A 13,213-nucleotide genomic window follows, 5' to 3' on the forward strand; every position below is an offset into this window, starting at 1 on the left:
TATAACTTTACACAGAAAAGGTTAGTTGGTGATTTTACACACAAAAATCATGGTTTACATCTTGTGACTATACTTTTTAAAGTTTACGGATTAGCCCCTTTCACTTCCATTGAAAGTGCATCACTGTAACACATATTTTTAAGTCAAAAGGGGCAAATCAAAAGTAATTCTTGTGGTAATAAATATTATGCCACAAATGCTGTAGCAAACCCGGAATATTCCTTTAAAATCTTTGTAAAAACTCTCTAACAATGCAGATCTACCACCAAGACTTGTGCACTGCTGCTGCTGGTCCGAAGAGCCATAAGCACAGAATATATAATAGCTACAGTATGTGTGTACAGGCAAGTTTGGCCGAATGGCATAACACTAATGAAATAAATCTCTATGCATCCCTGGCCAGAATGGCTGAATGTCTTAAACAGTTAGTGACCTGACTAATAATGCGCACCTGGTCCATGAAAGCCCAGAACTTAGTTAACTATTGACTAATGAGGACATTATCTAATGCTATAACATGCATCGGGAAGGCATTCTTTTCCAATCCTATTCTTTTAGGGGGAAAAGACCCTGCGGAGACCACATCCAGCCCAACAGGGGAGGTTAACATGTAGCAAATACGTCAAATGGGCTTACCAGCCACACATGGAAGTGGCACGTTGGTAGGTCCTGCATCGACGGGGAGGAACTCTACAAACACAGTGACCTCCCTCTCACCAAGGGAGATGCGGGTCAGCCAACAGGGGGACTGTACCGCAGAAAATACATCACAGGAGATATTGGAATAATCAGAACCTGTGGAGCACCTGTTCCAGCACAGGCAAATCGGTGCCTGCGGTGGGTTTGGATGCGAACTTCCTCCTCTGAGTTCGGAGCCAGTGGGCTAGGGAGGAAGGACACCCAGACTTGTGGACTCGAATGGGGGAGTAGAGCACACGTCTTCACCTCAGGGGTGGGGAAAGGTGCTATGCGCAAGCGAAACAACCAGCCAGCTCTTGTCACCATTTTACCGAATTACACTGTGCCAAGTGGGGCTTCTTTCAGAGAGTAACAGAGCGGGTAGTGGGGGGACTCTTGGGAGGCAAACAAATCTTCATGTGCTCTGCCGAACTGAGCCCAAATCAGCTAGACCACCTGAGGGTGGAGTCTCCACTCTCTGCTAAGCACGTCCACTGTACGTGTGTAGGTTGCCCGGGATATGAGTGGCGCGCAGCGACCTCAGCCGCTGCTGACTCCAAAGGAGGAGATGGTGGGTGAGTTGTGACATGTGACGAGAGCGAACACCACCCTAGGGATTTATATACACTAGTGTCGCTGCGTTTTCTAAGCAAATCAACACGTGCATGCCTCGGATCAAAGGCAGAAATCTGCACAGGGCAAGAAATACAGCCAGAATCTTTAGGCAGTTGATGTGCCAACCCAGATGGGGCCCCATTCAGGAGGCGTCCGAAGTAACTACGACTCGTCTGAACACCTGCTGCAGGGGGACTCCTGTCCGTAGAAAACAGAGGTCTGTCCAAGGGCTGAATAAGTGATGGCAGGAAGGGTTTAGGGTCACACGGTATGTGCCGTGGTGCCATGCCTATCTCGGGACTCGAGTCTGAGGCCAGTGCTGAAGCGGTCTCATATGCATCAGCCCAAGTGGCGTGACCATCACTGAGGATGCCATATGCCCCAGGAGCCTCTGAAATTGTTTCAGTGGAACTGCTTTGGCCGGTCTGAATGAACTCAGGCAGTTAAGTACCGACTGTGCGTGCTCGCTCGTGAGTCTAACTCCATGCCGAGAAAAGTGATGCTCTGAACCGGGGAGAGCTTGCTCTTTTCCCATTTGCCCTGAAGCCCTAAACGACTGAGGTGCATGAGCACCAGGTCCCTGTGCAACTGTCGAGAGTGCGCTAAGATAAGCCAGTCGTCGAGGTAGTTGAGTATGCAAATGCCCGCTTCCGTTAACGGGCAAGAGCTGCCTATGCGACTTTCGGAAAGATGTGAGGGGACAGGGACAGACTGAAGGGGAGGACCTTGAACTAATATGCCTGGCCATCAAAAGCGAACCATAGAAAGGGTCTGTGATGGGGTAATGTTGAGACGTGAAAAACCTGATCCTTCAGTTCTACTGCCATGAACCAATCTTGATGCCGGATGCATTGCAGAATATGTTTCTGTGTCAGCATTTTGAACGGGAGTTTGTGCAATGCCCGGTTCAGAACTCATAGGTCCAAGATTGGCCACAACCCACCGCTTTTCTTGGGTACAATGAGTAAAGGCTTTAGAAACCCTTCTCCATCTTGGCTGGAGGGACAAGCTCTATCGCGTCCTTGCACAGAAGTGTTGCGATCTCCATACGCAGGGTGGAGGTCTTTTTGCCCTGCACCAAGGTAATGCGGACGCCGCTGAACCGGGGCTGGCGCCTGGCAAATTGGATCGGGTAGCCGAGTTGGAAGGTCCTGGTTAGCTACTGCGATGGGTTGTAAAGTGAAAGCCACGCGTCCAAGCTCTGGGCGAGGGGCACTAAGGGGACGATCACGTGTGACGTACCTGAAGCTGGGGTCTTGCGGTGGGGGGGGAGCAGGTGACGTCATGTCGGAGAGCCGAGGTGGTTGTGCTGAGGAGAGGCACGAAGCACTTACCTCCCTCCGCGTACACAGCCTGGGGCGGTACGTGGAGGGAGGTAAGTATAAGGTAAATATAGCTTTTTTATCACTGTATTGTGGATACATTGCAGATCTTTAACTAGATTTCTATTACATTACATTTTTTGAATGTACTTGTCAATAAAGTGAAATAAATTTTATGCAATTAAGTAAAAAAGTTCTAACTGGGGCCACGGGTTGGTCGGTTGCTTGGGGCCTCGGAAATCGTAAACCCGCCCCTTTTAGGAAATAGTGAACGAACAGCATTCAAGCGAACAGCAGAGCAAAGGCATTTATTTACACTTAACTTGGATGTTTTTATGGATTTATAGTTAATCCACCTGAAGAAGTAGCTGCAATATTTTCCAGTACCCTCGTGAAGGCGTGGGGTAAATGTGTAAATACTGCTCATGACATGTGGGACGCGGGACAAAGCGCACTGATATATTGCTACAATTATTTTTAAATGTACACTTAAAAATGGATGTCATAAGAGCCCAGTTACATTATCGCCCTGAAAATTACCATCACATTCAAAAAGAAAAGCCTGTGTTATCATTTGAGCTAAAACTTACCTCAGAGTGCTGCCTTAAGTTGATTTTTTATTTTGAAATATCTGCTTGTCTTGGAGTTAAATGAAGGCACTGCATGACGAAATTATATTATTTTTCACTTGGTGTAGAAAGACAGTGTTTCACTTTGAAGAGTTTGATGCAGTAGAAGTGATTGAGTGACAGTCTGTGACAGCAGTGCGCACAGCTGTGTTAACTTCCGCTCTCGTAGCAGTCCCATTCAATAATCTCTCAATAAATTATGTATAAGTACAAAAATTGAATTAGAAATGTACTTGAGTGAGAGTAAAAAGTACCCTATTCTAAAAGTATTTTCTCAACCAAAGAAGTTACTCAAGTAAATTACTACCCACCTCTGGTCATATCATATATATTACTTTTAGTCTATTGTACTTGTAAATGGCAAAAAAAAATATAATATTAAAATAAATAAAATGGTTGAAAAAAACCAAATCACATTGACGATAATGTGAATGACAAAAATGTTTCAAACTTGAACCAAATATACAGTACTGTGCAAATGTTTTATGCATTTGTGAAAAACGTTGCGTAGTGAGAATTTATCACTTAATGTCATACAAAGTCCAGTAAACATAAAAAAGCTAAATCAATATTCAGTTTGGCCATCTTTACCTTTAAAACAGCACCAATTCTCCTAATTCTCCTTTTTCTTGGTTGTTGGCAGATAGGATATTCCAAGATCCTTGTAGGCTGGACTGAGGGGTTGTAGGCCTGTTGTGAGGCAGGTCTTTACCAGACATCACCGGCAACAAAGTCGCCTATGGGCACAAACCCACCTTCGCTGGACCAGACAGGACAGGCAAAAAGTGCTCTTCACTGTCGAGTCTTGGTTTTGTCTCACCAGGGGTGATGTTGGACTCGTGTTTTTCATCGAAGAAATGAGCGTTACTCAAGGCTTGTACTCTGGAGCGGGATCGATTTGGAGGTGGTGGTTCCGTCATGTTATGGGGTGCTGTGCGTTACAGGGAAGACATCCTCGTCCCTCATGTGGTACCCTTCCTGCAGGCTCATCCTGACATGACCCTCCAGCATGACAATGCCACCAGCCATACTGTTCAGTCTATGCAGGATTTCCTAAGACAGGAATATCAGTGTTTTGCCATGGCCAGCGAAGAGCCTGGATCTCTTCTCAAAAATTGGAAGAGTGGAGATACATTTTACCTCAAGAACTGGCAAATCTGGTGCAGTCCATGAGAAGGAGATGCACTGCAGTACTTAATGCAGCTTGTGGCCACAACAGATACTGACTGTTGCCCCCCCCGCCCCCCTTTGTTAAGGGGCACATTATTTGATTTCTGTTAGTCACATGTCTGTGAAACTTGTTCAGTTTTGTTTTAGTTGTTGAATCTTTTTATGCTCATACAAATATTTACACATGTTACGGTTGCTGAAAATAAAAGTAGCTGAAAGAGAGAGGACATTTCTTTTTTCAATTGCTTCTGTCTCTTATATATTCTCAGACAGACACACTGTTCATTGGGGTGCTTTGTGGGGGCCATGACATCTGTTGCAGGGCTCCCTGTTCTTCTGTTCTAATCTTTTCTATTTGCAAAAGTAATGTTTGGGAGTCTAACATTTATATTTCCTATTGACACACTAAAGCTGAAGATATAAAAAACCATCTTAAGACAAATGCTTTTGTGAAACATCTTATGTGCCTAAGACATTTGCACAGTACATTTAAAAAATATATACACATTTGTATTTAAACAATGTATTAACATGTAATTAATGTTAATATATATATATATATATATATATATATATATATATATATAATTTAAACTTATTAAAAAATACAATAATTTATAACTTTTTTATAAACATAAGATTCAAGATGCTCAGTTACACAAAACATAGAAACTGTCCATGAAATCTTTAGCTCCCGTAATAATAGCATTAAAACATAATACTAAATATTACAGTTTTTTTACTGGTTAACATTTATCTGTGTTTTAGACAGTTAACAATATGATATTGTGTGTAATGTGTTTGTACGAAAACAGCATGCTCAACGCATTCTAAATTACTAAATTATTCTAAAAGTATTTACCCCATTCTGATTTCTTCTGTATATTTGTATACAGTATCTCATACTATATTGTTTAGAAAATTCTTTTAAAATCTAACATAAAACAAAAGCAATCTAAATAAACACAAAATAAAGTTTTTAAATGATAGTGTTATTTATTGAAGACTGGCAAGGCCAAAACCACTGCTATACCAGAATAACATTAAAGCTTGTGTGAATTTTTCCAAAAACACCTTGATGATCCTCAAAGCTTTTGGGAGAATGTTTTGTGGACTGATGAGTCGAAAGTGGAACTGTTTGGAAGACAGGGGTCCTGTTACATCTGGCGTAAATCAAACACAGAATTCCACAAAAAGAGCATCATACCTACGGTCAAGCATGGTGGTGGTTGTGTGATTGTGTGGGGATGCTTTGCTGCTTCAAGGCCAGAGCGACTTGCATTAACTGAGGGAAACATGAATTCTGCTCTCTACCAGAAGAGTGGGCCATAATTCAACCATAGTGTTGTTAAAGACGGATCTCTAGTTATCTGAAGCTTTTGGTTGCAGTTGTTGTGCCTAAAGGTGGCACAACCAGCTATTAAGTTTAAGGGGGCAGTTCGTTTTTCACATGGGAGATATAGGTGTTGGATACAGAGCGCTGTTGTATGTAAACACTGGCTGACACTGATTAACTTCAAGTCACCTAACTGGCTCATATTACACACAACATTTTTCTTTTGCCACCACCTGCTGGCTAATAAATTACAAAGCAGTTAATGGGCAAGGAGGAGGCGAAAACCAGCTTGGCAATATAAATAATAGTTTTAACATAAAAACATAAACACAGAGCAGCTCCATGTCATTCTCCCTTTCTCTCGAACCATTGTCACCAGCCGCCTTTTTCCCTCGCGCCCCCGCATCAGGCTGATTGGGGACCGGCCCCGCCGGCATGACCTACATCCCCCCTTCCTCTCCGTGCCTTGCGCCCCTTCTGCCGGTGGGTCATTCCTGCCTTTCTCGACCTGGGAGGAGGCAGGAGGGTAAAAACAACAACAAACAAAATAGGCAAAGGACAAAGGCCATCACAGAGTGACAGAGAGAGAGAGAGAGAGAGCGAGAAAGAGAGGAAAAAAAACTCACTCACCGGTTCTCTGAAGCACCGTCACGTGGTCCTCGATCACTCCCCCACCCTCTCAGGTGGATGGCAGCCGCTCCTCCCCAGGGACCAGAGTCAGACCTACGACCCCCGGCAGACAGAATGCCCCTCCGTTCCCGGTGACTCGTGGGGACACTCCTCCGCCCCTGGCAGCATCTCCATCGTTCCCTACATCCGGGTGGTCAGGCTACTCCGTCCCCTGGGTGGATGGCAGTGTCAAGGACTCCGCGACGGGCATGCCTCCTCCCTCCCGGGTTTCGGCACCAATGTAAAGCGGTTAATGGGCAAGGATGAGGTGAGAACCGGCTTGGCAATATAAATAATATTTTTAATAATAAACTGAATGACAAACAAACAAACATAAATACAGAGCAGGTCCATGTCATTCTCCCTCTGTATTTTGTGTTTACGCTGGATGTCTTTGTTTTATGTTATATCTCATTTGAAGATCTAAAACAATTTAGTATGAAAAATACACAAAAATATAAGAAATCAGGAATGGGTACTATACTTTTACACAGCACTGTACATGTACTTTAGTTCAAGTATGTCTGTGTATTCAGTTTATTGTATGTGCAGGTGTAAGTTCCAACACAACATACAGTAGCTGATGATTCTCATACAGTATACAGGATGTGAGTGTGAGAGGTAATTAAGACATTAATAAAGCAGTTCAGTTTACCATTGTTAACTCTTTCAACTCATGCAGCTTAAGTGGGCAGCTTAATCTCCAAGCCTAGACTGGATTATTTGAATTAGTACTTTCGCCTCACTCTCAGTCCTCTATAGATTTTTCTTCTACTTAAAACATTGTTATGGCATTGCTAATGTCTTGCAGTATATGTTTTTTCCTCATCACATTTTAGCAAACAGTATATTTTAAATAAAATCATTTAATTATCGTCATGATCTTTTTCATGTAACTGTTGTTGACGTTATAAAAATATCCCTCAACATTTTCATTAATTTTGGTAATGAGATCTGATTCTCAGAAACTGACTGTTTTCAAATAACATGAATAATGTCATTTTGAGAAAAGTTCTAAGTGTGGCCTGCAAAGTTGACACCCCTACTTCCCAAGGTTATGATTTGCTGAAGTGGAAGAGAAGGATTTTTAAACCACCCAAAAAAGATCAATACATATAGTTGACTATGCTGCCAGGTCAGTAGAGGCTCTCCCAAACTAAACACATTCATTTAATTTAGAAAAACATGACATATTACTGTGTCTATTACATAAAGTTAAAAGAATTGTTCACCCAAAAATGAAAATCCTGTAATTATACATTGTGTGATTTTCTTCACAAAATGTATCATTTAAATAATTTTATGATCACATGATGTTTGGTCATGAGTAGTAATAGCCAATGATGTTTGATGTAATCGGTTGCCATATTTGATTTGTGCACTGTATTCAGTTTATTTAATTGAATGGATTTGAGAGAGAATAATGACTTACATTTTGGTCTGCTCATCACACAAGTTCATAATATCTACAATTAGATGAATTGACTGACTTTCTTCAATGTTTAAAATAAGAAAATGTATCTAAAATCTGAGTAGGGAACTTCAAGTCAAGTCAAGTCAAGTGGTTTTTATTGTCGTTTCAACCATATACAGTTAGTACAGTACACAGCAAAACGAGACAACTTTCCTCCAGGACCATGGTGCTACATAAAAACAACAAAGGACCAACACAGGACCACATAAGACTACAAGAAATAAAATACCTATATAAAATACCTATATATATATACCTATATAAAGTGCACGTGCAAACATGTGCAAAAGGTATGGGACAGTACAACAAATTTCTGACAATGAACAGGACAATAGACACAGTGCAGCGCAAGTGACAGTAATTAAAGTGCAACTCAGGACACGTGGTGTGTGTGTCAAACCAGTCTCTAAGTATTGAGGAGTCTGATGGCTTGGGGGAAGAAGCTGTTACTCAGTCTGGCCGTGAGGGCCCGAATGCTTCGGTACCTCTTGCCAGACAGCAGGAGGATAAAGAGTTTGTGTGAGGGGTGTGTGGGGTCATCCACAATGCCAACACATTCTCACACCCCAACTCGTCACATACTGACGCTCGGGCAGGACACCTTGGCATCGCTTATTGACGCGCCGGGTGTACCTTTGGCGTCATTTTACGACGCGTCCAGTTTCGAAACATAAAAAACCAGTTGGAGGGCCATTGTAGCATATTCCTTTTGATTTTTATTGATCGCGGTCTCGACTCTCGACCCATTCACGGCGCGTGCTTACCCGAGACGTGACATTTCAATGCTGCACGCTCCGGTTCGGAGATATGTAGAACGGCGTCATTTCACGACGCGTCCGGGATTTTAAACATCAAAAAACAGTTGGAGGGCCATTGTAGCCTATTCCTTTTGAGTTTTATTGATTGCGGTCTCGACTCTCCACCCATTCGTGGCGCGAGCTTACCCGAGACGTGACATTTCAACGCTACACGCTCCGGTTCCGAGATACATAGAAGTCTATCGGACTACCCTGCGCGATCAAAAAATGACGCCAAAGGTATACCCGGCACGTCAATATGTGACGAAACTCCCCGAGCATCCGTATGTGACGAGTCGGGGTGAGAACGTGTTGACAATGCTGGTTGCTTTGCGGATACAGTATTTTTTGTAAATGTCTTTGATGGAGGGAAGAGAGACCCCAATGATCTTCTCAGCTGTCCTCACTATCCTCTGCAGGGCTTTGCGGTCCGAAACGGTGCAAGTCCCAAACCAGGCAGTGATGCAGCTGCTCAGGATGCTCTCAATAGTCCCTCTATAGAATGTAGTGAGGATGGGGGGGTGGGAGATGTGCTTTCCTCAGACTTCGAAGAAAGTAGAGACGCTGCTAGGCTTTCTTGGTGATAGAGCTGGTGTTGAGGGACCAGGTGAGGTTCTCCACCAGGTGAACACCAAGGAATTTGGTGCTCTTGACGATCTCCACAGAGGAGCCGTCGATGTTCAGCGGAGTGTGTTCACCTTGTGCTCTCCTAAAGTCAACAACCATCTCTTTTGTTTTGTTGACATTCAGGGACAGGTTGTTGGCTCTACACCAGTCCGTCAGCCGCTGCACCTCCTCTCTGTATGCTGACTCGTCGTTCTTGCTGATGAGACCCACCACGGTCGTGTCATCGGCGAACTTGATGATGTGGTTCGAGCTGTGCATTGCTGCACAGTCGTGAGTCAGCAGAGTGAACAGCAGTGGACTGAGCACACGGCCCTGGGGGGCCCCAGTGCTCAGTGTGGTGGTGGTGAAGATGCTGTTCCCGATCCGGACTGACTGAGGTCTCCCAGTCAGGAAGTCCAGGATCCAGTTGCAGAGGGAGGTGTCCAGACCCAGTAGGTTCAGCTTTCCAATCAGGTGCTGAGGAATGATTGTGTTGAATGCTGAGCTGAAATCTATGAACAGCATTCAAACGTATGAGTCCTTATTGTCTAGGTGGGTGAGGGCCAGATGGAGGGTTGTGGCGATGTCATCGTCCGTTGAGCGGTTTGGACGATACGCAAACTGCAGTGGGTCTAGTGAGGGGGGCAACTGGGTCTTAATGTGCCTCATGACGAGCCTCTCGAAGCACTTCATGATGATGGGTGTAAGTGCGACGGGACGGTAGTCGTTGAGGCAGGACACTGAAGACTTCTTTGGCATGGGGATGATGGTGGTGGCCTTGAAGCACGTTGGAACGACGGCGCTGCTCAGAGAGATGTTGAAGATGTCGGTAAGAACATCTGCTAGCTGGTCTGCACATCCTCTGAGCACTCTGCCAGGAATGTTGTCTGGTCCAGCAGCCTTCCGTGGGTTGACTCTACGTAGAGTTTTCCTCACATCTGCCGTGGTAAGACAGAGCACCTGGTCGTTGGGAGGAGGAGTGGTCTTCCTCGCCACCACGTCGTTCTGCACTTCAAACCGAGCATAGAAGTCGTTCAGCACATCTGGAAGGGAGGCATCTTTGTCACAGGCAACTGATGTTGTCCTGTAGTTGGTGATGGCCTGGATGCCCTGCCACATGCGCCGCGTGTCACCGCTGTCCTGGAAGTGACTGTGGATTCTCTGGGTGTGTGCGCGCTTTGCCTCTCTGATTGCCTGTGACAGTTTGGCCCTAGCTGTTCTTAGGGCTGCCTTATCGCCTGCTCTGAAGGCGGAGTCTCGGGACCTCAGCAGCGTGCGCACCTCCGCAGTCATCCACGGCTCCGGCCGGTACGCGCCTGGGATGTTTGTGTAAACAAGATCAAGCGCGTTCGCCCCTCTCGTTGCAAAGTCCACATACTGATGAAATTTAGGGAGCACTGTCTTGAGATTTGCATGGTTGAAATCTCCGGCGACAATAAACAGTCCGTCGGGGTGAATGTTCTGCAGTTCGCTCATAGCCCCATACATTTCACAGAGCGCTTCCTTAGCGTTAGCGCTGGGGGGAATTTAAACTCCGGTTATGCAAACAGTGGTGAATTCCCGTGGTAGATAAAAAGGTCTGCATCTAACAGTCACAAGCTCCAACAGCAATGAACAGTAACTAGAGACTAGCATAGAGTTCTTGCACCATTCCGTGTTGATGTAAACACACAAGCCACCACCGCGAGTCTTACCGCAGAGAGCTGTATTTCTGTCGGCACGAAACGAGGCGAGCCCGTCTAGCTGAATGGCGGCATCCGGAACTCTGTCGCTGAGCCACGTCTCCGTGAAAACAAAGACGCAGCAGTCTCTAAACACACGCTGCGTAGCCTGCTGGAGTCGGATATAGTCCAGTTTATTGTCCAGGGAGCAAACATTTGAGAGCAGGATAGACGGGAGAGCCGGCCGGCTAGGGTTTGTTTTTAGCCTAGCATGGACCCCCGCCCTCTTGCCGCACTTCCGCTTTCTCGCACACCGCTTACGACGTCCTCTCCCCTGGCCACCGGCATCAGGCGACGCCGAGAACTGGAGGCCTGGTCTCCGCAGCAAGCTGAGTACGCGTAGCGCCTCCTGCAGGTCATCATGCAACTTGGTTTTTGCATGAGTCTTATATTTCAGTAGTGTCTGGCGATGGTAGACACGAACACCGGTTGCTCCGATGTCCATGTGCTGCGATAGTCGGGCTTTTCCATTCACATGAATGGACTCTTGAAACCATCATCTTGTGTAATCCTGAACTTGCTGGTGTTGCTGCATAAATTTGTATTGATTAGCCATCAAGAGGCAGGATAAACAGTCTCTCGGTTGTGTGGGATAACCCCTAGTCCATACGCAGCTCCAGAGTGGCTGCTGGCATTTGATTTACAGATAGAATCTATCCAATTTCTCTGGACCATTCATTCTGACATGTTGGAGCTTCCTCTAACTTCTGAAGGCATGGCTTTTCTACAGCACTTCGTCATTTGGAAAATTACCTTCATTCTAGCACAGGGTTGAAATAAAGTACATCATGAGATGCACTTTTGTTTTTTGCAATTACCTATGGTATAGGGTTATGGGTAAAGGCTAAATAAAATATGCACAAGATCATATTGGTCATTTGAATACTACGATAAATTAATAATACAATAAAAATTCTCTCTTGGCACAGTAAACAGTGACCCTAAAAAGTATTTGGACTTTAAAAAATGCATGAGTTTTATTGCACAGATATTTATGAAACCAAGTAGTATCTACAAAAAAATATATATATATATATATATATATATATATATATATATATATATATATTTTTTCTCAGTGCTAACTTTCCTCTCTTCACCATTTTTGCAATTACCTTTAAACCAACCATCATGCGACTTACTTTTTTCAATGTTCAAAACAAGAAAATAGATCCAAAAATTGAGTAGGGAACCTTGGGTAAGGCCAGTGGTAATCCTGAAGACAGTGTCAAGTCAGTTCCGCTAAGGTTTATGGCTTGAAAACATGGTTTAAAGTCTAATGCAATGATATTCATACATTTCTATTTTTTACAATTATTATTTTTTGACCACTTCATTTACATTGGTGGCCTAAAGTTTGGAATAATGTACAGATTTTGCTGTTTCGGAAGGAAATTGTTACTTTAATAAAGTGGCATTCAACTGACCACAAAGTATAGTCAGTACATTACTGATGTAAAAAACAGCGCCATCACTGTTTGAAAAAAGTATTTGTTTATACTAAAAGTAAAAGTATTTTGTAAAATCTAGACAGGCCCCATTTCCAGCAGCTGTGACTCCAAACCTTATCCTTGAGTAATCATGCTAAATTGATAATTTGGCACTAGAAAATCACTTGCCATTTTATCAAGCACAGTTGAAAGCTATATGTTTGTAAAATGAAGCTTAACATTGTCTTTGTGTTTGTTTATGAGTTGCCACAGTATGCAATAGACTGGCATGTCTTATGGTCAATATTAGATCAAAAATGGCAAAAAAGAAACAGCTCTCTCTAAAAACTCATCAGTCAATCATTGTTTTGAGGAATGAGGGCAATACAATGCTTGAAAAACTGAAGATATCATACAAAGGTGTACACTACAGTCTTCAAAGACAAAGGACCACTGGCAGAGTGATGTGGCAGGCCCAAATTCAACTAAATAAGAGGATAAATACATCAGAGTCTCTAGTTTGTGAAATAGATGCCTCACATGTCCTCAGCTGACAGTTTAATTTAATTCTACATGCTCAACACCAGTTTCATGTACAACAGTATAGAGAAGACTCAGGGGTGCAGGGCTTATGGGAAGAATTGCAAAGAAAAAGCCACTTTGAAACAGAAAAACTAAAAGAAAAGGTTAGAGTGGGCAAAGAAACACAGACATTGGACAACAGATGATTGGAAAAGAGTGTTATGGATCTTAACCCCATTGAGCT

At 43.8% G+C, this 13,213-nt stretch overlaps 1 pseudogene; it reads right to left on the reverse strand.

Moving 5' to 3' along the window:
* Positions 1-13,213, reverse strand: part of LOC127633193 (dynein axonemal heavy chain 9-like) — a 184,909-nt pseudogene that overhangs the window by 110,729 nt on the left and 60,967 nt on the right.

Source organism: Xyrauchen texanus, chromosome 40 (genome assembly GCF_025860055.1).
Source record: "Xyrauchen texanus isolate HMW12.3.18 chromosome 40, RBS_HiC_50CHRs, whole genome shotgun sequence".
Taxonomy (NCBI): domain Eukaryota; kingdom Metazoa; phylum Chordata; class Actinopteri; order Cypriniformes; family Catostomidae; genus Xyrauchen; species Xyrauchen texanus.